The sequence below is a fragment of the Ursus maritimus genome, unplaced genomic scaffold (genome assembly GCF_017311325.1).
Source record: "Ursus maritimus isolate PB19 unplaced genomic scaffold, ASM1731132v1 scaffold_3, whole genome shotgun sequence".
Taxonomy (NCBI): Eukaryota; Metazoa; Chordata; class Mammalia; order Carnivora; family Ursidae; genus Ursus; species Ursus maritimus.
The window spans coordinates 64067860-64095699 of record NW_024425563.1 but is presented as its reverse complement, the minus strand read 5'-3'; the positions used below and the strand labels follow the sequence as shown (position 1 = coordinate 64095699).

At 39.0% G+C, this 27840-nt stretch overlaps 1 protein-coding gene and 1 long non-coding RNA gene across 7 annotated transcripts in view; one reads left to right on the top strand and one right to left on the bottom strand.

The window, feature by feature from the left end:
- The window catches only part of LOC103658813, a 42405-nt gene extending 30729 nt beyond the window's left edge, over positions 1–11676 (top strand). The window contains exon 4 of the long non-coding RNA XR_567283.2: positions 8156–11676. This is a non-coding gene — a long non-coding RNA (uncharacterized LOC103658813). The remainder of the gene's footprint in view (positions 1–8155) is intronic.
- Positions 1–27840, bottom strand: part of ICA1 (islet cell autoantigen 1) — a 138428-nt gene that overhangs the window by 65997 nt on the left and 44591 nt on the right. The gene's annotated exons all lie outside the window — the stretch shown is intronic.

The window sequence follows — 27840 nt, the reverse complement described above, 5'->3', positions numbered from 1 at the left end:
GTAGCTCTGAGGCCTCACTGAACCCCTAGCTCAGAGCCTGCAGTCTGGGGGGCAGGTGGGCAGCTGGCTCTGCAGGGGGGAGGGCAGAGCTCCCTTGAGCAGACCAGGAGCGTGGGGCGGGGGCTGGGCAGGGGGGCTGGGCAGGGGGCCCGGGCAGCAGCTGCAGGAGGCTAGGCAGCCTCTGAATGCCTTGGTGGTTCTTAAGTGGATTGTTTGTAAGTTGGGAACTGTCTGTACTTAGAAAGGCGGATTTCAAGAGGTAGGGGATCCTATTTCACTTGAAGGCCCACGGTAATGAGGGTTCTTTATTCGTAATGAAGTAGCCACTAATTGGAGGGACGGGCTCAGGAGGCCTGTTGGAATTTTGTACTCCTGGACCAGAACTGAGTAATATTATGCAGTAGCCTGGCAACCCCTTACTTCTGTATAAAATTCATATAAAAATCTACCATGAAGTGCCTGTCTGACATTCACTGTGTTTATTATTAATAATGATAATAACAGAGTGGCTTATACACAGCACTAAAGCTGAGAAAGTGAATGAATTCTCAGTTTCATCAAAAATTTTTTTTTCCTCAGCCAGATTAGGAACATTTGGAAAATCCTTACTTTCAGAGTGGGCTGAAAGCTTTCATATTTACCCTGAGGAGACATGGCTCCAGGTTTTAGGGGCTCATCCAAGAGATGATCTCTTTCCTTCCTCCACCTCCTCAGAGGCAGAAATATTCCATAAACTCATAAATGTTGTAAAACCAAATGTACAAAAAAAAAAAAAACCCAAGTGTACAAAAAAACCCCAGTGTTAATGGAAATGAAAAAATTACAGTAGGTGAATCAATTATAATAAGGTAATATAGTTAGCCTCTCTGGACTTAATGAAATGTGGTCAACTACACTGGAATGTTCTGGTGCCCCCTGGAGGATTCTAAAACCTAATAGAACAGGTTATTTTAGTACCTTTCTTTAGATGTCAGAAAATCCTACAGAAGCAGTGTGTTTCTTCTTCAAAGCTCAAATCCACTTAACCTGACTCAATCACATGCAGAGGAAAAGAGCAGGAACAAAATCTAACATTTAAAATCTTTTACCCACCATAAGTTTACTGTTAGAATGTAAGTTTTTGGATCACTGACAGAATCTATTTTTGGTTTACAAAGTTTATAAACCCAGCAGTGCAAAGTTCACAGTTACATGTGCAATCTCTCAATTTCTCTGGGCTGAGTGTTTAGTGAACAAGGAAGTTTGCTTCTGTGAACCTTGCTTTGTCTTGCACAGACATTCTGGAAAGTTAAACATTTAGCTTCTAAAATTTTACTGCCCTGACATTCCTCAGAGACATGACTCCAGTATGATGATGACTAAATGGCCATCAGAGTTGTTTATTCCATAGTCACAGAACAGTTAGCAGATGTGAGGAACCACTGTCTGACTCCAGTAAGCTCCAATCATAATAAACTTCAATAATCTAATATGATTACAGCTTTCCATCTGCTCCCCCCCCCAATTTATACGAGAATGACTGAAATCACTTTCTTTGTGCATAATGCAACTGATACCATTCCAGCCTTAGATCACCACATCGAAAAGACACAGAGCAGGTTTCACTAAGTTTGTAAAGACTAGTATTGGTACATTATTGTAACTATTATTATAGTATTTACTATATATAATATTATATGTAGAACTAATATAAATTTCTACTGCTGCCTTTTTCAGTGTCATTCCATCATATACTGAATGCTTAATTTCTTAATTTGGATACCATTATTATTATAAAAGAGCATACTAAAGTTTAAACCATGAAGTCATCAGACATAACTTCAGACTTTGAGAAAAGCTGCAAGAATTCTTCATATTCCTGGATATCCTTCACCCAGATTCCCAAAGTTTCAACATTTACTACGTTTGTCTTTTCTTTTTCTAAATATACACATTTATTTTTTTTCCCGATTTTTTTTTTTTAAGATTCATTTATTTATTTTAGAGAGAGAGAGAGAAGCACTAGTGAGCGAGCAGGGGGAGGAGCAGAGGGGGAGAATCTTCAAGCGGACTCCCTGCTGAGTGTAGAGCCTGATGCAGGGCTCAGTGTGGGGCTTGATCTCATGACCCATGAGATCATGACCTGAGCTGAAACCAAGAGCCGGATGCTTAACCCACTGAACCACCCAGGTGCCCCTTTTCTGATCTTTTTAAGAGTAGGTTGTGGATATGATGCTGCTTCATTCTTAAATATTTCAATGTGTATTTCCTAAAAACAAGGAATCCTCTTACATAAACAGTATAATTACAAAAAAAATAATATTGAAATATTATCTAATCCATAAAACCTTACTGAGATGTTATCAGTTGTCCAGATAACATCTTTTATAGCAAAAGAAATTCTAAAAGCATGCATTGCATTTAGTTGTTGGGATTTTTCAGTCTCCTTTAATCTGGGACAGTTCCTGGGTCTGTCTTTGTACAGGCCAGGTATTTTATAGAGTGTTCACATTTTGAATCATCCTATGTGTCCTCATAATTAGGTTAATGTTATAATGCCTCTGGCAGCATATGGACAAAGTGATTCTGGCTTTTTCTCTGTGCAACATATCAGGGAGCACATACTGTTGACTAGTCCCATTAGTAGCAATGTTAACTTTAATCTTTTGGTTAAGGTGTTGGCTAGGTTTCTCCACTTAGAAATACTATTTTACCCTTTGTAAATAAAAAGTAGCTAATATGGATGTAAATATCCTATTTCTTCTCAAACTTTCATTGAATTAGTTTTAGCATTCATGGATGATTCTTGCCTGCATCATTTATTTTTATGACGGCTTATGAAAGGTGATTTTCAAATTCCCCTGTCCTGCTACATTTATTAGTGGACTTTCTACTGAAATTTTCCCTTCTCCCTTATTTTTTCTGTTTACTTTATTTATATCAGTGTAGCTCATGGCTCCTTACTTTATTCAGTAGTATTAAATTCACTGTCATTATTTACTTAAATTAGTAATTTATTTTAATGATTACATTATCCCAGATTTCACCAATGGGATCCCTTCAAGCTAGTTCCGTGTTATTTTGACATGTCTTTATCATTCTTTAAGCGCTTTCTTACTTTTTGGCATAACAAGGTGTTCCAATTCTTTCCCTGCCCCAATATTGAATTCAAGCACTTCTCCATGGGCCCTAGTTCCTTTTAGTGGAGAACGGGGTATATAGAAACAAAGATCTTGGCAATTTGCCTCAAGACCCTCTTAGAGGACAGTGCTGCAAAATGCTTATACATACACATAAACAAATGTGTGCATATGCATTCGCACACAAAAAACACATATATCTATATACACCTATATCCATTTATATATATATGTGTGTGTATATATATATATATACACATATATGTACAAGTGCATATGTGTGTGCATGTGTGTGTATAGTAGAACCGATGAGTTCACTCCTCTATCTCCAATGCAATCCAGTACTGTAGGGTTCATTCTATTTTTTCTTTTTACCATAATTGTAGCTTCCTTCTCCCAAAGTTCAAACCCTGACTGCCATTACCCACAACTTATTTGTTCAATCCTAGAACATACCAAAAAATGGTTCTACAAAAAGGAAAGTCTACCAACAAGAGTTCAGTATTTGTTCAGAGTTATTTTTGTTTTTAGACTGAGAGCATATATTCACAGTACTGGATTCAAAAGCTTCTTGGGTTCATGGCCTCCCTGCCTTGTTCACCATCTTCTTAGGGTTATATTACTTATTTGAAACATAATTTGCTTTCATTTGTTTTTTTTGGATCCAATTTGAGAGTCCCTCACCATCCTGTGGGTCTTATTTACTTTTCTATTTATTCTCTCATTTAAAAAATACATGAAATATTAACATAACTCTACAACGTAGGTCTGTCTAAACTGGTGTAGTGAGAAGCGTTATCCTGCCCCCATTCCCTCTCCTTTTCACCCATTGCCATCCAGACATCTCCTGTAGGTAACTGATTTTACTGGTCTTTGTTTTTTTCATTTCTGTACTGTTTCTTCCTTAAATTAGGGGATAAATGTATATTTTCTTGTTTCTCCCTCTTTGTTACACAGAAGATAACATACTCTTTGCACTTGGCCTTTTTTCATTTTATATATCCTGGAAATCACTTCGTATCACAGAGGTCTCTCATTCTCTTTCACAGCCACATACTACTCCACTGGGTACTATGGAGTAATGTAGTCAACTATTTTCCTCTGTATAGGCATTCAGGTTATTTCCAATAATTTGCAATTATAAACAAGGTGGTGTTACACTAGATAGTCTTATGTGTAGTATTAGTGTATATTTGTGACTGTATCTTCAAGGTAAATTCTAGAAGTGGGACTGGTGGGTCAAAAGGTAAACACATAGGTAATTTTGTTAGGCGTGGCTAAATTCCCCTCCACTAGAGCTGTATCAGTTAACATCCCCAGCAGGTATCTCTGAGAGTTAGTTTCCTTACAGCCTTGTCTAGAGAGTGTGTGTTATACTTTTAAAATTTGCTAGTGAAACAGGTAAAAAATGGTTATGTTAAAGTGGTTTTAATTTGCAATTCTTTTGCCATGAGTGAAGTTAAATACTTTTTGCATATGTTAAAGGCCATTTTTGTACCTTTCTGTAAATTATCTGTGCATGTCTTTTCCCATTGTTCTATGATTTTTTACCTTATTCTATTAATTTAAAGAAAGTTCTTCATATATTAGCGATATTATTCCTTTACCTGCAATATATGTTGAAAATATTTTCTCAGTTTTTCAGTTATCATTGGACGTTGTTTATGCTGTTTTGCTGTATAGAAGTTTTAATTTTATTTATCAGTAATTTCTTTAATTGCATCTGGATTTTGAGACCTAATTTGAAATTCTTTGTATACACCCAAGTCAAAGAGAAACTTGCATCATTTCATTTTTTACATTTAGATCCCTAATTTATTTGAAGTTTATTCTTGTGCATGGTGTGAGATATGGAACTAATTTTATCTTTGCCAAATGGCTATTCAGTTGTCCCCGTATCATTTGTTAAGAAGTTCATTTTCGCACCAGTGATTTGAGATACTATCTTTATCATAATGCTAAAGTCCCATATGTACTTGGGTTTATTTTATTCTTATTTTCTATTCTATTCCACTGGTCTGTCTGCCCATTCATGTGCCAGTACACTTTTTAAAAAGAAACTTTAGTAAACACGTCTGGTAGGCTAGTTCTGCACCCCCTCCCTTGTTGCATTTCTTTTTTAGTATTTGCTTGGCTATTCTTACATGTTTATTTTTCCCATATAAAATTTACTATCAACTTAGTTATTTCCATTGGGTTGTTTTAAATTATAAATTAACTTTGTGGATAACTGACATCTTTATTATATGAGTATTCTTATCCACAAGTAAAGGGTAGCCTCTGTTTGGTCAAGTCTACTTTCATGTCTTTCAAGGATGTTTTACAGTTCTCCTTATAACAATTTTACAATATTTCATGTTACATTTATTCTTAAGAATTTTATCTTCTTTATTGTTACTATACTATAAAAGTTTTCCCTATCTCTGTATATCTTTTATAGCCTCCTGCTACCTTACTCATTATTTGACCTGATTTTGCCATTGAGTCTTTAGAGCTCTCTAAGTCCATGAGGATATCATCTGCAAATAGAGGTAGTTTTACTTCTTCTCCAGTTTTATGCCTCTAATTTGTTTCTCTTGTCTACTTCCATCAGCTAATACTTCTAGTACAATACTGAATGTTAAGGAGATAGTGGGTAATCTTGCTTCGCTTAGTACTATTTCCTAGTGTTTTCCCATTAAGCTGGCTTTAAGACTAAGGCACATTTTATATTTGATCATGTATCTATATATGTTCAGGAAATATTAATTACTCGGGATGCCTGGGTGGCTCAGTTGGTTAAGTGTCTGCCTTAGGCTCAGGTCACAATTCCAGGGTCCTGGGATTGAGTCCCGCATCAAGCTCCTTGCTCAGCAGAGAATCTACTTCTCCCTCTGCCTGCCACTCTCCCTACTTATGCTCTCTCTCTCCCTCTGACAAATAAATAAATAAAATCTTTTTTTAAAAAAAGAGAAAATATTCATCAATTCCTTTTCTTTGAGTGACTTTATCAGGGATGAATGATGAGTATTATAAAAGATTTTTGGAATCTATGAAGATAATCATATAATTTTCTTCCTCAGATTAATAAGGTATATTAAATTATTAGATTTCCTCATATTGAGCCATCTTTGTATCCCTGGGATAAATTCCATCTGGTCGTGGTGTACTATTTTCTTCATGTAGTATCAGGCTTTATTCTCTAATATTTTACTTAGAAAATTTACACTAATATTCATAAGTGATACTGGTCTATAATTTTTTGTACTGATTCCATCAGGTTTAGGTATGAATATATAGCTGCCTAATAAAAACAATTCAGGAAATTTTCTTCACTCATAATACTGTTGAATAACTTATGGAGCACAGGGACTTATCTGGTCTTTGAAGGAGCGGCAGGATTTCCCTGTATGAAATTATGGGTCTGGTGCTTTTATTGTGAGGTAGTTCCTGGATAACTTTCTCTATTTCTTCCAAGGAATTTTTCTGTGTAAACTTTCCATTCCTAATGAGGTCAATTTTGATGAACTATTTCTCTAGGAAATTATCTATTTTATCTAGGTTTTCAAACTTGCAAAGATCTACAATTAGATTTTTATGATACTTCCAAATTCTTCTGATTCAATAGTTATTTCCCTTTGTCATTTATTTGTTTGTGCACCTTACCCCTTTTTTCCCTGAGTTAGCTAGTGGTGTATCTAATTAATTTATTCATTAGACTTACTATTTTTTTGTTTTCTCCCTCAATTTGTATGTTATCTTTATTATTTCTTTCCTTTTGCTTTATTCTGGTTTATTTCTTGTTCTTTTTCTAGAATTTAAAGTTGAAACTTTAATTCATTTATTGCCATCTTTAATTTTTCTTAAGTCTTTAAGACTTTGAATATTTCTTTGATCATTGCTTTATATGTGTTCCAGATTCTGATATGCATTATTTTTCATTATTATTTTTAAAGAAATTCTCTAATTTCAATTTACATAGTATCTTTTTTTTTAGTGAATCCTTCATGTACACTTAAGAAGAAGGTATATTTTCTATTATCTGGGTGTAAAGATGATATATACCCTTAATGATCATGCTGTCTAGATCTTCAATATCTTTATTTTTTGTCTATTTGATTTGTCTTATATTGAGGGTGGTGCATTAAATTCTTCTATAAGTAGGCATTTCTTTCTGTGTCTCTCTCTTGCAACTCTTGTACTTTTTGCTTTATGAAAGTTGCTGTGGCATAATTTAGTGCATAGATATCCATAAATGTTATATCTTCATTGTAAATTGTGGCTTTTAGCACTAAGAAGTATTTTTGTCATATTTAATGCTTTTTAAAATCCTTTTTTTCTGGTATCAATATTGCTACATCTGTTTTTTATTATTTCCATTTGCTTGGTACATCTTTGCTCATCCCTTTATTTTTAGCCTTTCTTAATTTTATTCTGGATACAGCCTATAGTTGAATCTTGCTTGTTGAGTCCAGCTGAAAATTTCTCCTTTTAAAAGGGGGGTTATAAGCCCATTTACATTTATTGATAAGACTGACATGTTTGGGTCTCAACTCTGTCATATTTTGGCTCATAATCAGTATGAAAATTATGTTACATTTTATGCTTTATTTTTCCTATTGTGTATTAGTTCTTTAGTTTGATTTTTTTTTTTTAGCTTAGTGAAACTACTCTATATGATACTATAATGGTATATCCATGATATTATATATTTGTTAAAACCCACAGAATCAGTAACACAGAGTGAACCCTAATGTAAACCTATAGACTTTGGTTGATAATGCATCTATGCTTGCTCAGCATTTATGGCAAATGTACCACACTGATATGATATACTGATGGTGGGGAAGGCAATGTGTGTGGTAGAGGGAGGAGGTATGTGGGAACTCTCTGTACTTTTGGCTCAGTTTTGCTAGGAACCTATAGTATGGGCATTAAAAAATAATGTACCTATGGGAAGGGTGGAAAAAAACAGACATGATAAAAAAGAAAGAAGAATGATACAAACTATGTTTCAGATTCTTTAAAAAATTATGTCTACCATTTTCCAACCACAGTAAAAAGGAGGAGGAGGAACAGGAGGAGGAGCAAAGACAATGGAGTCTTCCTATTCAGACCGAGCATGAACCAACACTATGGAGATTTGTGACTGAAGACCACGGACAGTTCACCAGCTGACTGACTGGCATTTCCACTGAAAACCTGGAAAGCTGTGCCACTTGGGGATGATGGCAAGTGTATTCCACCACAGTCTTTTGCTATACTGGGCTCTAGAAAACATTCCTTTATAGTCGACTGAAGTATTTACATATGGTTTTAAGTTATTCTGAACAATGGATCATCAATTTGTGTTCTCCATCAGGTGTTGGCAAAGAGTAAGCCCAAATAATAAAGGCATTTGCACCATTGTCCAGGCTTCCTGAACAAACCTGGTCCCTACCTTATCGGCCCAGAAATGAAAAGCTGCACTCTTTGAGGAACTGATATTCGGAGAGTAACTCACAATGCTGCCTCTCTCATTTCTTTCTTCTCTTAGTTTTTTGCTAATAAAACCAATTAACTTTATACTAGAAAGAAAGCATCATTTTGTTTCATGCTGGGGAGGGATGTCCCTTAGTTTAATAGATATGCCATTGAACATTTTGTGAAAAATGTCATGAAAGAAAATCAACTTTTCTTGCCCCCACTTGACAAAGCTTCGTCTTTGTCATTAGTGACAATGCACTAATGAGTCAACGAACCTGGCTTTTCAATAATGCCATACTTCCTTTTACAACTTTCCCTTTCTGATTGCTTGTGTGAAACCCAAGCTCAGCAAATATACCTTTACAATCCCCCCCCTCCACTGGAGTATTGTTCACTGTTACATTTATAAAGATATTCTGAGTTAATACATCAGTACTTTCACCTCAGATTTAACATTTCCATGCAATCTCTTTGGAGTTACTAATCCGTGTCTGTTGAACAGGCAATTATAGTGCAACACAATGATAATAATTTATGCAAATTCCACTAATACACAAAGCAACAAATTCAGAGCCTGAAGGTACATTAGCTGAGGTAAACTGCCTCTATCTTTAAGACATGGATGCACCTTGAAGAATGCATACTTAGAAAGTAACTAGATTTCTGTAAAAATCATGCTAATTAATTTCAATATCATAATACCACTCTACTTCAAATTTATAAAATGTTCGTGGACCAATTTTTTTTCTTTTTTTTTTCTTTTTGCCCTCTTAAGCTACCAAATTGCCTATAGTCTATTTAAGGGACTCTAGGGAACATACTGTTCAATGGGAATTAAGCTAAAAACCAGCTGTGTGGGATTCATCAGAAAGGCCTCAGGCTGTGAGCACAAGAGGTAGGCAGAATTCAAAACAATGACCAGAAAGGAACCACAGAATTTAAAAATAGAAGCAAAGGTGGATTTATATATGAAACTAAGAAAGCTTGAGTTTTATGGCCTCTTCTAAGACCTTGTACCTAATTTTGTTTTTTTTTTTTCCCTAAAGAGAGTTCCAAACATGTAAGCCTAAGCTTGTAAAACTTTGATCTGAATGGAAGGTCCTTAGAAATCACAAAGATGGACTGTCTGATTTTACAGATGAAGAAACTGAGGCCCTGAAAGGAAAACTTGCTGAGGTCCAAATGTGGATGTCTATCATGAATTAGAAGACCTCCCAGGACACCTGGGTGGCTCAGTTGGTTAAGCATCTGCCTTCGGTTTAGGTCATGATCCTGGGGTCCTGAGATCAAGTCCCTCATAGGGCTCCTTGCTCAGCAGGGAGTCTGCTTCTCCTTCTCCCTCTGCCGCACGCGCGCTCTCTCTCTCCTCAATTTCTCTCTCTCTGACAAATACATAAATAAAATCTTAAAAAAAAAAAAAAAAGTCAGACTTCCCTTGTGTTCCCTGTAGGAAAGACTGCATTGTACTACTTGGTTATTCTGCAGTCATTGCCCTTGGCAGGCCCACAGGTTTCTTCCTAGGCAATGTGCTCCACCCACAGCCTCTGCTGAAGGAGCAACCCTAGCCTATTCCCTGAGGAGTGGCTTTGTAGTTTACCCAGTGACCCCGTCCCTCACCCCCACCTCCATTCCGCCAACACAGCTGATTAGACCTGGGGTTGTCACCTGACCCAAGGGAGTCATTCCATCTGGGTCAATGACCTGTGAGGTCATTTGGTATAAAGAGCTCTGCTCAAACACAAAAGACACTGATGAACTAGCCCAATCAAATTCTCTCTCCTGGAAATGTGAACTGGGGAACACAGAAAGAAATAATTAGCAGTGGGGAACTAAATAAGATACCGACTCAGAGAATGGTTGTGCATTCAACTAGGACTCCACGAGTTCTATCTGCTGAGGGAGAGATGAGCTTTGCCAGTTTTCAAACCTTGAGGTACCCTCTAGCTCTAGAGTCTTTGAGGTCTAGTTGCATTGTTCTCCCTGAAAAGCCTGACATGGTAGCTGCAACAGCTGCCTTATTTCCAAGTTCCTCCTTATTCCTATCCCCATGACTACCACTCTTGAGACAGCTTTCTGTCCTTGTGTAAAGTGCTCTATCAGCAAGAACTCAATTCCGTGTTTTTGAAAGCCTTGATAGCAAAAAGAAGGGAAACAACCTTGAAAGTGAGGTCTGATTTCATCTTCGAGGAGAAATTGCTTCTTTGTTTTTGGGAAAAGCACTTTAATAGGTCTTTGATTCTACGGAAGCAAAGCCAAGAACATATTCTGGAAAGGAGGCAAAAGTGAGAGAGAAGGCAGAGTCACAAAGCCCTGTCTTATAAAGTACATGCTAATCTTCCTTGTGCGTGAACTGCCTCTCTAAAGCTGTCTCTCATATAGACAAGGAAGACTTTAATCTTCTGTGAACCTCACTTCAGGGCAAGACAGGGCCACTGGCACTCCTGGGTGACAGAGTGAAGCTGTCTCCTGTGACATGGGGACCTGCTGGGTATGGAGGAGAGAGTCTCCTCTAGAAGTGGACTCTGAAAATACTTGGCTAATGAAATACTGAAAGATTAGGAGTCACACATCTGCATTGTAATTCTCTTCCATTACAGGATGGTAAGGGATGACCTGCGGAAAGTGGCCTGGCAGACTGGAGGCCGACAGCTGACTGAGGACACAAGTAACAGTCACAGTAGAATGGAGGAACACAGCACTCTTGAGGGATTGTTGAGAGTGCCTAAGCAGGGTCTCTTGAGAATGTCCTCTATATCTAGAAAAAATCGGAAAGGGTTTGGAACACGATTATTTGATTGTTAAAGTGAAGCATAACCACTGTTTTCTGGAATTGAATGGGACACCCAGGTTTCATTAATTTCAAAGAACCTCATTTGCACAGTAAATTATAATCACCATCTACTGTCACCTACAGAAACAAAGGAAGAACTTTAGGTGTGAATAAATGCACACATATATAAAGGGTTCTAGGTACTTTTGCCATAAGCATCTTTGCCATAGACATCTTTACTGCAAACATTTTTGCTGCAACCTTGTTCACTGCATGGCTAATTGGCTATAGGCAATTTGTCACAAGAGATAAAAAATAACTGGTTGAGGGGCGCCTGGGTGGCACAGCGGTTAAGCGTCTGCCTTCGGCTCAGGGCGTGATCCCAGCGTTCTGGGATCGAGCCCCACATCAGGCTCCTCCGCTATGAGCCTGCTTCTTCCTCTCCCACTCCCCCTGCTTGTGTTCCCTCTCTCGCTGGCTGTCTCTCCCTCTCTGTCAAATAAATAAATAAAATCTTAAAAAAAAAAAATAACTGGTTGACGGTTTGATTTCATTTCTCCATTGATGCAGTACTCCTGTTTTTATTTTACATAAATCTTAGCCCTCACAATGGTCTGTACAGTGGAGCAGAGTTTTGAACCTGCATTTCCCTTAAACTTTGGAATGTCTATCAATGGACATGTGACAATCTGCCAAGAACAAAGAGCAGCGTAGAAGACTTCCACAACACAATACAAAGCTCAGTTACAAATATGCATTCTAGTATCTGGAAACTGATATTTCTCTTAATGAAGGAAGAGATTTCAGGGGAAAAAAAGTGATATGCTGAATGAGGAGGCAAATCAATAAGCAAAAAAAAAAAATGTATACTAGTACGAATAAAAGACTTTGAAGACAAGTGCTTAGGAACAATCCATAAAATAAAATCAGACATTTGTATAGTATTACTATGAATCTATGCTATACATTTTGAACGTATTCAAATATTTTGTTTCATGATGAAATCTTTTTAATTTTATTACTCATTTTTCATGTTTCATTATGTCTTTTTAATGAATATCCTTTTAAGTAATGTATATAAAGACTAATGTTTGTGGCACAGATATCTACCGCCAAGATGCTTAGGGCAAAAATGCTTAGAAACCTTTATATATACATTTTCATTATGTCCCTCTTTTATTTTTCATGATTTTATCTTTTATGGCAAAACTGCCTTGTGGCCAGTTAGTTACGTGGTGAAAATGTTTGTGGCAAAAATGCTTGTAGCAAAGATGACGTCTACGGTAAAGATGCTTACATATCAGACACATAAATAAAGATTAAGTATATACATAAATTTTTTATTATTGTTTTAAACAAGCATCAGACAACTGATTCAAACAGAACTAAATAATTAAGAAAGTTGGCTAATTCAATGGTTCTATGAAGTTCTTTCCAAATTCCTGTTTGGCCATTCTTAGCATGCTGGCTTTAACATTAGCTGTGACCCTTTGTGATCCCAAGAAAGCTGAAGCACTTCCCAGGGTCACATTCAGACATGATAATATCCAGATAAGTACAGAAGTGATCTTTTTCTGAGTTTCCTTCTCAGGAGCAAAGACACTTTTTCCAGAAGGCTCCCAGCTACCTAACTGACTTCCTTTCATCTCTCACAAACCAGAATCTGGTTGCCTATATACATTCTAAAACTAGTTAGTGACAGAGAGGATGGAATAATCAAGATCATCTTAGACTGGTGGGTTCTCCAACTTGTATAAAAATCAGAATCACCTGGAGGATCTTACTAAAACACAGGTTGCTGAACCCCACTCCCCAAATTTCTGGTTCAATAGGTATAAGGTGGGGTTCAAGAATTCACACTTCGAACAAGTTCCTAGGTGATGGCGAATGCAGCTGTTTGGGGATCACACCTGAAGAACTACTATCTTAGACTAACCATTTGGGGTAATTGGAGCATTCACCAAAAATGACTGCTGTAAGAGATCTTTATCAGAAGAGTACTGTTCTGGAATGACATATTTCTATGAATTTTCTTTTTGAAATTTAAAGTTTCTGTAAGTTGTGCGTGTGACAAACAATACTGATTGTGGTATACCACAAGCCAAAATATGGAAGTAGAATACAAGCTAATGGCCTAGGGCAGAAAATGTGGTTTGAGTAAATGTCACCCATTGTCACAAACATCCACCCATCCTGCCCTACACACTGTGCTACTCCACACCCCTTCCTTTGCATGTTTCTATTCTCTGTGTCGAGGCTGAGGCAGTTTCAACCGCCTACCTGCTGAAGTGGTATTGACCTCAGCCTGTCTCTTGGCAGAAGAGACAATAGGAGTGTAAGAAACAGCTCATTGTTTGGAGGAAACTAAGCCAAGCAGCTTGATATTTTTGCAGCATAAAATATGAGGCTGGACGTGGTGTAAGCTAAGGCCCTAGATTTGGACAAGAGCAAAACCACAGAGGGCTTTGTGGGATGTTGAGGAGCTTGAACTCAATCCTGCGGCCTTAGCAGCCACTGAGCAGAGACATGATGTGGTTAGATTTTGGTTTCATGTAGAGCACACTGGTTGTGTGGAAAGCAGACTTGAAGCAGGGAGGCATAGTGGAGACTGGTAGTCCAGACAAGTGTCACGAGCCCTGAAGGAGAGCCGAGATAGTACGCTTACAGAAGATATGGATCTGGGAAATATTCAGGAGGTCAAAATCTACCAATCTGGTTATCTGTTAGATGTAGAAGGTACAAGAAAGTAAGGCATCCAGATATTTCTTAGGTTTTTAGTTTCAGTGAGAATAAAGAAGTGAGCTGCTATGGGTGTGGGGATGGGTGGTAATACAGGGGCACAGGGAGACGAAATCAGTTTTAGATGCCCTTTCTTTAAAGTGTGGGTCCCTCTGTACATGAAAGTCCGGCATATTTGGGTGGGTGTGAGGAAGAGGACTACACTAGAGATAAACAGAGATTCTGGAGTCAACTGTAGTTAAATCAGGAGCATGAACAGATCACCCAGGAAAAGCACAAAAGTAATGAAGACTATTTAGCCAAGGATGGGGCCCCGGGAAGGTCCAACATTAACAAGGCAGGCAAAGGAACCGGTGGTAGTCAAAGACAGCAAAGGTAGGAAGAACACTAGGATACAGAATATCAGGGTCAAGGTCACAGAGTTTGAGGCAGGAGGGAGTGGTCAACATTGTAAAATATTATACAGAAGTTCCTTAAGATAAAGCTTGGGGGGGGGGAAACTTGACAGGATTTGGACTTTAGGAAGGTATAAACATTTCAGGGGAGTATCTGGGCATCTGGGTTGAACTATGAGAGGTAAGTGGAAACTTTTTTTTTTTTTGAGAGTTTTGATGAGAAGGGCATGGAAAGAAAGCAAGTAGTACTCGCTGAAGTAGGGGGCAAGGTCATGAGCTCAGAGTGAGAGTAAAGGATTAAGTTGAGGGGGGGTTATGAAGGTTTGGGATAGTCAGGAGAGGTAACTATTCTTTAGGTGTTCTCAGAGGGTTGACCCTGTCTCTACCTGAGGTTCTTTCATTTTGCAGAGTTTTTGCAACCACAAATTCAGCTAATGATATATATTTTAAAGGGGTGTGCCAATGGATGTCAGGAAGATAACCTTTGAAAAATGCTTAAAGGAACAGATAGGTATACATGGCAGAGTGTATTTTGCAAAAAACGGCCACAGCAGTATTTCCAGCCCCACATGGGAGAGACTTTGTAACTAACTGCCTTAATGAACAGAATAAAGAAAGGATGCTGTGTGACTTCCAAGGCAAGAGGCCATGCAGCTTCCAACTTGCTCTTTATGTGGTGATGCTACCATGCTGTGAGGAAGCCCAAACTGCCCACATGTCTGGTGGTTGATGTTGGTTGCTGGCTAGGTTTTAAGGGCAAGCATCCCAAAAAAAAAAAAAAAGAGCCAGTCTGAAACTGTATTGTCCTTTGCCTTGGAAGTCACAAGGGTCATTTCTGTGCCCTGTCTGAATTCCTGACCCACAGAACCTGTGAGCATGATAAATGGCTGTTTCATTCTACTAAGTTTTGGAGTAATTTACTCAGCCATAGTAACTGAAACAGCATCCAAATATCCATTCAAGTGAACATGAATATTAGGGAGAAACAAGATATTCCTGTATCCCAGACACAGTTGTAAGTCATATTGGAGGTTACTATTCTGATCCCTCTTGAATTCAAGACAATATTTTTATACACTTTTATACACTTCCCAGACTTCAGCTTAGATGTACCCTAAATGTCTACGCTAAGCCATAACTTCATCCCTAAAGTTTTGTTTTTGTTTCTGTTTTTTGTTTCTGTTTTTGTTTTGCTATTTCTGTATTCATGGTAATTGGTATTTTATCCCATCTAAGTAGCTTTCCAGTGTGCTAGCCTACTTTCAAAAAATAATTTATTGAGTCTCTATTCTACCTTTTCCTATCCTTGGGCATTAACTTAGACATACCCACACACATGGCTTATTTTTAAAACAAGCCTTACCAATATGTTAAAATAACAGAGCTGAAATATTTTTCAGATCATTAAAGAGCAAAATAATTAAAATCCTCTTCGTAATTTCCAAGAAATAGCTAAGCAACATCTGAGAAAACACATGTACATAAAACCGTATTTTAAAACACTGACCATGCTTTTTACTTAATTTCTATTCTCGTATTTTGGAGCTTACATGCAGAAAATTGAGATAATCATATGTTTTTAGTTTCGGGTACATTATTTCTTTTCTAGTTTAGACTAAGTATACTGACAATTGAAGGAAAAAATGTAAGGCATTTTTTATACTACTGACTACATACTAAGTATATCAGCATAATTTCCCCTCCCTTACAACAACCTTGACTTTACCAGAAACTTCTTCCTCCAAAATCACCAATCAAATATCATACTCTTTGATTACCGCTTCTTATCCTTGGGATTCACGTTCTCAGGAATCCCCAGTGTAATAGCCAGGGCTTCGTTCTCACTGATGCTTCAGACCCACTGATCTCCTTCCTCCTTTTCCTCCTCATCGAGCTTATATTGTATGAGCACCATTTCTTTGGCTCCTATCAGCATTTCTCGTTTCTACTCATGTCACAACTGCCTAGAAAACTCCAACAATGGATAGATCCAATCACCCACCTTCTCATGTCTGTGCCTACAGTAACCTGTATGCTGCTGAAGAAAAGTCACCCATGGACAGAGTAGTATTATCCTATAACTGCATGAGTGCCAATACAAGAATCTCATATGGTGCCTGTGTGTGAATTAAAATAAGATGTCCCTTCCTCAGGACACTTTACTTCTCTGTCAAGAAGCTGGGGTGATATCTGGTTCTGTAAGAACACGATACTTTACTGCCCTCTGCCACTAACCTGTCATAACACATATACAAATCTATCCTTATGATGTGAACAGTACCCCTCTTAGGTATGGCAAGCTTGTGCAATACACAACCCACACAGCTGTACACGTTGGTCCTAGTGACTACCTTCAACGAGGTACTCAAGCCACTAAATGTTCCTTTAGTCAAATATGTCATGCTTTAACCTACCTTTTTAAACCCAACTCTTTTTTTCCTCCTTTATTTTCAGGGGATGTCTATTTCGGATACTTCATGGAAAAAACTGTAGCCATCATATCAGAATTCCCTAATTTTCCTACCATCGGATCCACAATCTTTCCACCACAGTTCATTGTCTGCCCCCCCCCCACTTTCTTTCCTCTTCCTACCAGAGACCACTCTCTTTGTGTGGGCTCTGTATTCCAAGCCTTCTCGTTTCCTAGGTGAGGACACACTAGCACCACAACAGCCCTTTCTCTTCATTAACTTTGTACTCCATCTCCCTCCCATTTCCTATCTGCAGTCAAATATGCTTTAGTGTCTCCTATCAGGAAAAATCAGGCTCAGGCTTCTGTCCTTTACGTAGATTCTACTGCCCATCCAAGCTTCCACACATGCACACTTACTCAATAATTCTATAAAGTGGATTTGACTGATGCTAAATCCAGGAACACCTTTTGTTCGTATTCATACTTTACATAACAGTGGGGAAATTCAGAGTTGACAGAATCTTCCTTTGAAATACCTTCACTTTTTTTGGTTACCATGACACCAAATAATCTTGCTTTTTTTATTTCGTTGGTTTCTCCCATACCTAACCCTTAAATGCTGAAATTCCAGTCCTTTTTCTCTTCATATTCCAAACCCTCTCCTAGGGGATCTCATCTTTTCTCATGCGTTATCAGTCACAGATACCAACAAATCCTAAATGTAAATATCTCACCTAGTCCTCTTTGTGGGGCTCCAAAATGAAATACACAATCCCACTTGGGAGTATCTCATATTCAACTCCTACATAGTGTGCTCAAAGAATGAATTACTGTTCTTGTGCTCCAATTTGTCTTTCTTTTTTTTTTTTTAATAATGATTTTTTATTATATTATGTTAGTCACCATACAGTACATCCCCAGTCCAATTTGTCTTTCATCCTGTCTTCCATGGCTCAGTAAATGCTACCTCTCTCCACTATGCCAAATAACTCTTCTCACCCCACAGACAAGTCTTCACCAACTTCTGTACATGCTAACCCCAAAGCAGATCTCAAATGCCTCAGCCTTCCTTCACACTGATTACTGCTACTCTCGTCCAAGCCACCATTATTAGTCATCTTAACGTTACCTTAATGTTTTCCCTCAATCCATGCTTGTCCTCCATTCCCTTCCTCACCCATTTGTTAGTATATTTCCAAAAATACAACAGAATAATCATTTAAAAACACAAATCTGATCATTTCACTCTTTTTTTTTTTTTTTTAAATAACTTCTCAATGTACTTGAACTTAAATTCTGAGACCTTTACCCATTCTACAAAGTCCTCCATGACCTGGCTCCTGCCCTCCACTGACTATGCTCCCACAAACTAGGTCTCTTTCCTCCCAGCCTTTTCCCACCCCAGGACTTTCACATATTCTGTCACTTCCACACAGAGCTCACCCTTGAAACTTGGCTGTCACCATTCCATTGCATCCTCAAGCTCTAAGCTCCAATCAGTGACCTTAAACAGAACTCTCCTTCTCCTGTCTAAATGAGGTTCCAGTCACAGACTCCCATAGCACACTATAATTTTCTTTCACAGAGTATGTCACAATTTTGAGTTATATTTTCCTCAGTATGAAATACTTATTGCATGTCTATCTCTATCTCCCTATTAGTTCCATGAGGGCAGAGATCGTGCCTGTTCTGCTCAGCATTGTATCTCTGGTGCTGTGCATAGTAGGGGCTCAAAACATTTGTTAAATGAGTGAATGCTAACACTTAATGGCCCCTGTGAATTGAAGTACTGCTCTTCCATTATTACAATGGGTTGAATAATGATATTAATGGGAGCTTGTTAAGAATAACGTAGTTGGCTTGTCCAATTTATATAAAATAGCACCTAGTGATGAGATGGTCAGATAGCCAGGAACGCCTTGGGGAATGCTACATGTTGGTATCTACACACTTATATCTATCACTTACATGAATCTAGGATTTGTTTTCTTTAAATTGCTGTCTCCCATTAAGCTGTGTGCCCTCAAGGTTGCCTAACGACATGTGCGCTCAATGGGAGGAAACTGACACATGCTTAGAGAATGAGTTACACCAAGTTGAGGATGGAAACTTCCAAAGCACCAGAAGCAGAGCATAGAGAAACCCCAGAATTGTTTTGGAACAATGAAGAAAATGCAGAAAACAGGCCAAATGCCATGGGATACAGAGGTGCTGACTGGTGAGGAGAGCTGCTGGATTAAAGCATCCACTCAAACGTAGCTCACCGCTTCCAACTGTGGTTTAATCATGTAAAGACAGGCAGGAAAAATGCTGGAAGCAGCTACATTGCTGGTTCTGAGGGTGCATGTGTGTTCTCACACTCCCGTGCTTGTGCGCCCTCATTCTCTCCCCCCCCCCATTTCTCCAAAACCTGGTAGTGCCTCTAGATTTCCCATATAAAGGTAGTCACCATAATGCTGTTTTTCCTTGTTCTCTTCCCCTCACATAAGTACAGCCTTAGAATCCAGAAGTAACTTTAAGCTTCTTTCCTGCTATTTCCCAGGCAGAAAGCCTGACTGGTAAATGCAGTCTCATAACCAGCTCTCAAACAAGTCATGCTCTGGCTGAAAGGGGCACTCCATCTGGAGTCAGCCAGGAAAGTGTCTGTGCCAGTTCTATCCGGCTCTCCAAAGTGACCATGTGTAAATCACATTCCAGGAGCCTCCACTTTCCTCCTTATGATGTCTCTCTCATGGCACAGGAGCTATGACTTACAAAATGAAAGATAAAAAAAAAATGGAACACTCTGAGCGTGAGTAGTTATTATTAGAGATCATTCCCTCCTCTGGCTTATGAATTTTAATTTGAATAGAAAGACATTTAGTTTAGAATAAAGTGCCAAGTTCACCCAATTTAGATGGGACTTCACGTCCCTTCATGAAGTTCTGAAGGGACAGGAATCTAAGGAAATGCAATACATGGACCAAGCAACCAAGCATAGTCTCTCTTATAGGTGTATGTCTTATCCCCCCAACTAAATTGTAAAATTGAAGAGGGAACTATTTTATATATCTATTTTATTTTCCATAGTATCCAACACAACAGGCACACTTAATAACTGGTCACCGAAGTAAGATCAAAGAATGGAAAGGAAGCCTAGATTCTGTTGACAGTCTATTTATCTTTGAAGTGAGTGCTATTTTTGCAAATGTAACTTTTTGCTCCTAAATAAAAGCAAAATGGTAAAAAGAAAAAAAAAAACACCCACAAATATTGCCATAGAGAAGCCAAACATCTAGGAATTCACATCTCCTTTTAAAAATCTGATTCTTTCCTTGATCAACATTCCCATTAATTTTCCAGCTTCTCTTCATCACAGAAGGGCCAGTCTGCCTCTCTGGGAACCTCTTTCTAAAAGACTCAGGGGAACCAGAATCCTGACCAGTGTTTGAACCAAAACCTCTGCCTTTACAGAAGGCACAACATAAGATGTGAAGAGGACAAGGCAGATCTTGCTTACTCAATTCGCAGGAAGATCATGAGGAACAGCAAGGTTGTAAAGTGCTTTTGACAACAAGAATTATTCTCTAAGTGATAAGGGATTCTCAATTAATTCACAAACAGGCATATAAAAATGCTTGACAGAATACAAAAAAAAAAAAAAAAACACAAGATTTCTAACTGAAGCAGAGGGAAAAAAATAATAAAAGGTACCAAAGGGAGTCACAAAGCATAGTCTCACTTAAGTTCCTCAAAAGGTATATTGGGTCTCTATCTAGAGGAAGCACACACATTTCATGACTAAGGTAGAAACAACACAGTCGGGTAAGGGGGATAGTGTACTCACCTCTTTGGTTAAAAGCAAAAGGCTTTCCAGACCTCTTCATCAGATGCAACTGTCATGTGGACAGATACACAGTTACATGTGAAGAAGACGCAAGATCATCCACTGGCTCCTGCATCTAAAACATCCAAAAGAGTCTACCTCTGACTGCTTTAAAAGTGATAGAAAAGGGAGGATGTTTTCAGCTCTCTTAGGACTCTTCCCCATTAATTCCTTTAGGATCTCTACTGCCAAGTAGTGCTGTAACCTGGTCTGATTATAGAACCTCCAGTTAAACTGGAGTGTGGGCCAGCACTGGATGGACAAGGTGGGCAAGGTCACAGGGAACAAGGCTAACAGATAAGCACAACAGATCCTTGAGCAGAGATGCAGCATGACAAGACCGTCAAGACCATTAGAGAAGGTACTATGAGTGGATATGTGGTATGGGGGGAGGGAGAGGAATATGAAAGGGGCAAGAAAGACCGGGGGAGTCATAACTGTTAGGTCTTTCATTAAAGCCCCAGGTGATAAAAATCCAAGACTGGTGTTGCTTCATAAGACACAAGAGGAAGGGACCAAGGCAAGGGGCATTCTGAAGGAAGTCTCAGTGGGCTATATATTATGGCTGACTGGATAAAGGGGATGAAAGTAAGGAATATGTCAGGTTTCAAGTCACCACAGTCAGGTAAATAGTAAAAAAAAAAAAAGAGAGAGAGAGACTGGACATGGAGAGAAGGTAATGTCATGTCAAGTGGATTGCTACCTGTGAAGAGACCTATGGGGTCCCGTTATCTTAAGTGAGAAATCAGGCTTAATGGATGAGATCCAGTGATGAACACACCTGTGACAACTTACTAGGTCCCTTATACAGAATGTGAGGAAAGTGAAAGACAGTGGATAGACAGAGGATCTGGTGACGATTTTTGAGGGATGCCCTGCTAGTCAGCTTGAGAAAGAAAAGGCACCTATTAGTGAAATGAAAGGAAGGAGTAAGGAAATTTTCCAGAAGAAGCAGAATAGTGAATAGCGGAGAAATCCTTTCCTCCCTATTCCCGAGACTTTGGGTATGGCTCACGGCACAGCTGTTCATGTATGTGTTGCCTCTCTTCCAGCATGGAGAGAAATACTAAAGGCAGAATGTAGTCTGCCTCACTACCTGCTTGGGAGTTCGCAAGGGGATTGCCTCTCAAGCCTGTCTCGGCTCCAAACAGGGTCAGCTGCATCCAAGTAAAGCAGTGCAGCTGATGAGGGAGGGTGGAATTTAGCTCCCCAGGATCTCCTTAGGCTCTTGGGGTGTGGAGAGGAAGAAACCCAGAAGATCTCACCTGATCTGTGGAAGGAAGAGGAAGATGACTGAGGGTGCAGACTGGTGAGCCTGCCAGGAAGCGGCCCTGGGTTAAAGGCCAAACTGGAGTCTAAGGTAGCCTGAGTTGCCATTAGGGTGATTCATCAAGGGAAGGTGGCTGAAGCTCCTAGACCATTGCCAGAGCTGAGAAAGAGACCAGGGCTTATCCTAGCCACAGGCTTCAGGGACATACCATGCAAGTTCAGAATGGCCTTACTGCAGCAAAGGCAAAGAAAGGAGCCAGGGGATTCAGCGTGGCTTCAAGAACGCCATCCTCCCTGCCCACTTCTAGGACATAGTCAACCCAGTGCCCTCCTGGGGAGAAGTAGGATGGAATTCTGAAAGAGCGACCCAAAGAAACTACTTAAACTAGTGCTAGTAGGGAGACACATTTTGAAGATTCAGCATTTAAACTGAAAAAAGGGAGAATATTTAACCTCCTTTAACTGACAAGTCTAGAAGTCCCCACCATGCACGCTCATAAAGAAAACACTTCTGGTCTAAAAAATGAGGAGATGACAGGAGTAAATTTACAACCCCTTCCCATCTGGTCCATCTGTGTGACAATGAGTGAGTCATTTAACCTCTTCAGGCTTCAGAATCATCGTCCGTCAAGAGGGGATCATGATATCTATCCTTTGAAGAATTTTAATGAGCTTATTTAAGTAAAATGCTGGCACAAGAGAAATCTTTAATGTATTTACTAATTTTGTTATCATTTCTACTATTACGTTCAACTCAAAGTTTCATTTGTCTTATTCAAGAATGGCTGAACATTTGTCAAGAAATGCGAAAGTACTATATTCCTGGCATTCTTCATTTATGATTTCACAGCCTCTCATCCATCCCTTCAAGAACAGAAATGTCATTCTGCAACAAATGAGAAGACGTACTGTTTTCATACCATCCATGACTCTTTCTCAACACCTTGGTACTTACTACAGAAAGTACCTCAAAGCCAGGACATCATTTCTTATGAATAATGTTAGCTGTAACAAGCCACAGAGTACAACAACAGCAGTGTTGCAGGACCAGGTGGTGAAGTCTTCTCCATCTTAGGCTGATCTAGTCCTAAGCAGATGGACCAGCGACAGACCACAGACAAAGCACACTAACCAGGAAGGATGCAGGGGGGTGGGGTGGGGGCGGGATTTATTTGTAATGCTGCGGTCATTTTTTAACATGCATATCAGGACACTAAAAGTGCCAGATTGCTCCTGGAAAATTCCCTGTGTTGAACATGTATAAATTAATTCTCAGAATTGTTTGCTGTGTGCCCACAAAACAGCATGATCTTGAGTAATCAATTCTGGATATTAACTAATCTGAGGCTCCATTCTAGCTTTTTCAAGTTTTCTGAGTCAGCCTGGAGAATACTAAGGAGGGTTTAGTGGAAATACGAGAAAAGATTTAATTAGCAAGATTCATATTGATTGTAGATAAGCAAAATAAGTATATTTGAGTGTCTGTGGTATACAAATCTCCAGGCTCTAGGATTTAAGAAAACATATATGGTGATTACCAAAAAGCACAATAACGCTTAATAGAGTAGGACCCCTGGAGGAATCAAGTGGTTTCATATAACTGACTTTTCCATATAATTCAAGTATACTCTATTTTTTTTTAAACTTTAAAAATGAGAAATCTTTGTCCATTAAACACCTGTCCTTTTGAACATCTATCTTGTTAGAGAAAAATCACCTTTTTTGATGGATTAGTCATCATCCCACTCTGATGCTCTGGGAAAATATGTCTCAAGATGTGGTCAAGGGATTCCTCAGCAAGGGAATCACCTTGGGAGCTTGCTGAAAAATCAGACCCCTGGGCCCCACCCCAGGCCTCCTGAATCAGGATCTTCAGGTGGAATCCAGGATTCCTTACACCCAACTCACTTCTCAGAGGATTCTCATACTCAACAGGAGCCATAGAGGCCCTAAGTCAGGGTTGGTTGTATGTGTGTCCTTCACTGGAAGCATCACAGAGAGAGGCCTGCTATCTACCTGTGCCTATTTGATGTAGGGTCTCTGTCTGTTCCTCTCTTCTCAGAAGTCAAAGTCTTTCTACAGTGTACTGGCTTTAAACCTACAAGTCAACATGCACAGGATCCTTGGACAGAGTGCTGGCCTTTGTGAGGTCTACTTTTCATCCATGAGCCTTATACCATTCGTTCAGACATGGGGCTCTGAGCTTGAAGTACACTGCTGTGGGATTCAGGCATCTGACCCCAAGGAACCCATGCTGAACACCAGCCATTTCACCTCAAAAGGGCACTCAGACAGCAAGGTAGAAGAAATGCACTAAACACCGAATGTAGAAATGTGACTAGATGTTCAGAAAACAGATTGATGAGCTGGCCTAGTGAGAAGAAAGAAAAAATCCAAATACTCTTTAAGAGCACTAGTAAAATGGGCCTTTGGGGTCAGAGAAAATGAGAACAGAGGATGCAGAATGTTCTGGAAGATGTGGCTGCTGCTTTAATGCGAGGCTGGGTCTCCTCCACCACAAAAACATTTTCTCCCACAGAGACTTCACCACACACAGAGATCCATTTATTGGATTGGGAAGAACTTGGGGCAGAAATGGTAGGAGGAGCATGGATTTTGGATTCAGAGGACTTGGGTTCAAATCCCGGGTCATATATGTGGCCATGGGCAAGTCAGTCAGACTCTGCCTTTTCCATCTTAGCTGTGAAACGGGACAAAGAATTCACGCCCTCGCTGAACTGCTGTGCAGCTTTAATGAAGTAATGAATATGAAACAGCTTTCTAAACTGAAGAGCATTTTACAAATATTTAATCAGAAATATTCTGCATTGTGTACATATTTAAGTAGCTGCTACATCTATCTATATGGCAGAATGCTAAGAAAAACCTTTGGTTGGGAAAAAATTCAAATATGTTAATTATCTCATATAAATAAACCGATCATATTGTTCAGTATAGAACTTAAATATCTGCTGTGCTTTTGTACTATAAAAAAGATATCTTTAAAATGAGCAGTATTTTGACTTTTGCATAACTCATGTTTAACATTCTATTAAAATATGTTGTTCTTCCTTTCTCAATCAAAGGATAGGTGAAAAAGTTGATCAAATCTTCATTTTATTTTCAAAACCCTCTTTCCTAACATCAATTTCTTAATGTCTACTTTCCTCACATGATTTATTAGCTGAAATTGCAGGATGGTAGGGGAAATGGGGACATGCCAGGAGAGGAGAGAGCAAGTAGGTCAATACTGAAGACAAGAGGTTTGCCCCAAACCTAAAATACACTGAGGATAGGAAAGAGGGAGGCTAACTTTGGAAACCATTGTCTGGCTCACATCACTACTTTTAGCCGTTGCTTTTTAAAGTGGAAAGACGTGCAAAAATTAAGAAAAAAAAAAAAAAGGCCAAGCTACTTCTTTCAGCAGAGAATTAAAATTAAAAGCAGACGGAGGCCTGGATAATAAGTACCAATAAAAGCTTGAGCTGACATAGCTTCAATTTACAAATCATTGGCTTTTCCTGGCAGGGCTTGGGGAAGGAGGGTGAGGAAGCATCGCCTACACTGTCTGGATGAGGAAGATATGGAAATCTTTAAAATTAAAGATGCTTTCAACTTTTTAAAACACTGATTTATGGTGACCATGATAAAATCTCGATGAAACCTGAGTACACTCTGCAGTCTCTGGGAGCCCTGGTAGCTATGAAGCCCTTATGCCTTTCCAGTCATATCTGATTTTGACATGTATACTCAGTCAGCAGGAGCCCAATCCATAATGTGTGCACAGAAAGACGTGTGGTTTAGAATCCGCGTGTATTTCAATTTCTTTTTAGACTTGAGCATTAGGTGGCCCTTGTAAGAGTATTAAAAATAAACTAGTAACAAATAAATACTAGGCAGCCAAAGCGAATAGAGATTGATTTATGACAACTGATATTACTTCTCCAAAAATTTTAATGACAAAATCAGTGCTCACAGGCACATAAGTATGCTTGGTTTCATCTGTAAAACCTGGAAGGCTACCAATAAAAAGGAGCTGATGAAACTGCTAGATTTAGAGAAAAGGGTTGAGAGAGATACTGTAGTGCCAGCAAGATGTTGTCTGAGTATATTAATTAGCATGCGTGAGAATTAGATGTGGACAGTGAACACAGAACACGTCATTCAAGCCAGCAGAAAATCTGCAAGTTAAGAAACCAAATACCAGCCTATACAATGCTATAGCCCAACTCCAAGGACCTAATGTGGGGTCCAAACCGTGGAGACTGTTCCGTCTGAAGCAGCTGCCGCTCCCCCTTTGTTTTTTGGGAAAGGATTTTCCCTACATTCTCACTGGTGCATATCAGAGAACTTGTTCCTTCTAGGACGCAACTGAGAGGAGATGGGAAAAGCTATCTGCTTACTTTCTCACCTTTTCCCCAAACCCTTCGGGATAAACACAACTCTGCTTGCTCCAATTCTCTTAGAACAGTGAAGGCTTTCAGAAGAAACATTCTCCTCTTTCTCGATTTTGGTGGGTTTCCCTCAGGCATTTGCCTTTGATCCTTCTTCTCTTCAGTGACTTAACCACCTCACATGGCTCTTGAAAATGACTTCATCCTCCAAACTCTTCATCCGGCTGCTCATGTGACATCACCTTTGGAACCTGGTTTCTCATCTGTTTTTGTCAACTTAAGAGTTTTCTGTCTGTATTCTTTCCTTCTACCAAATCTTATCTATACTCACTCAAATCTCATTCATTCTCATTATTTTTATACATGTAATTGGAAGAATAATACACGCATAGGGCACAAGCTTTTTAAAAGCACAAAAAAGGCGTAGGGTGCAACTCCAACCTCATTCTCATCCCTCGTCTCCCATCCCCCAATCTAGTCCCCTGCCACAGAAGCAATAACTATGCCAGGTTTTCGTGAGTTTTTTTCCCTCTAATTTAAGACAAAAACAATTGAAAGGGAACAAGGTCCTAAACGTAATAAATTTTTTTCTGCTAGCTTCTTTTCAGCTTCCCTGTCTATTTGAGAAATTTATTTATTTCCCATGCATTAATCTATGGGCTTTTCATGTGGTTCTTCTTCCCTATATGTGGGTTATTTTCCAAGTTTCTCTGCCTGGACCTCTCTCAGAACATGAACTAATACCCGTGAACTATGTTTGCTTATAAGAATGCAGAGTCCTACCTCTGAAGGCCTGGTTGGGGGGGGGGGCGCTATTTAAAAGAACAAAGCAGAAAAAAAAAAACACAACCCCATCCCTCAATTTGTTTATGTAATTAATCTATCTTGAGAAGTATCCCTTATTCCAACGTCAGCAGTCACCAGAAGAACCACAGTAAGGAATCAGCATCTAAATGACAATGGTTGTCTCAGGATCACAGCTGGGGAGTGAATTTAAATAGACGGATGGACAGATAGAAGGGTAGTTGGGTAGAAAGAGCCAATCAACTGTGAAGTGTTACCAAGCCCTAAAATCATATTTCATTTGATGGGAACAACAGAAGCCTGATTAATGCATGTGGGAATTTCATGTCAAAGTTACACCAATGGCCTTTCAAGGGCCTGCTTCTTCTTAGGACTCCCTGAGTCCATGTGAAATTGGCCAGTGTAAGATTTTAGGGCTATATGTGAATTTCATTCATCTTGTGTAATGATTAAGTGTGGGATAACTGTTGAATATGAAACAGAATTTTTTCCCTTGGGATAGTTCTATTATACCTGGAATTGTCCTGAAAATTTTATGCTAGAAGAGTAATAAGCACATATTTTAAAGCTGCTTTCTGTTCAAGGTTTTCCGTTCACCAAAAACTCACTAAAGGAGGCAAAGTAAAG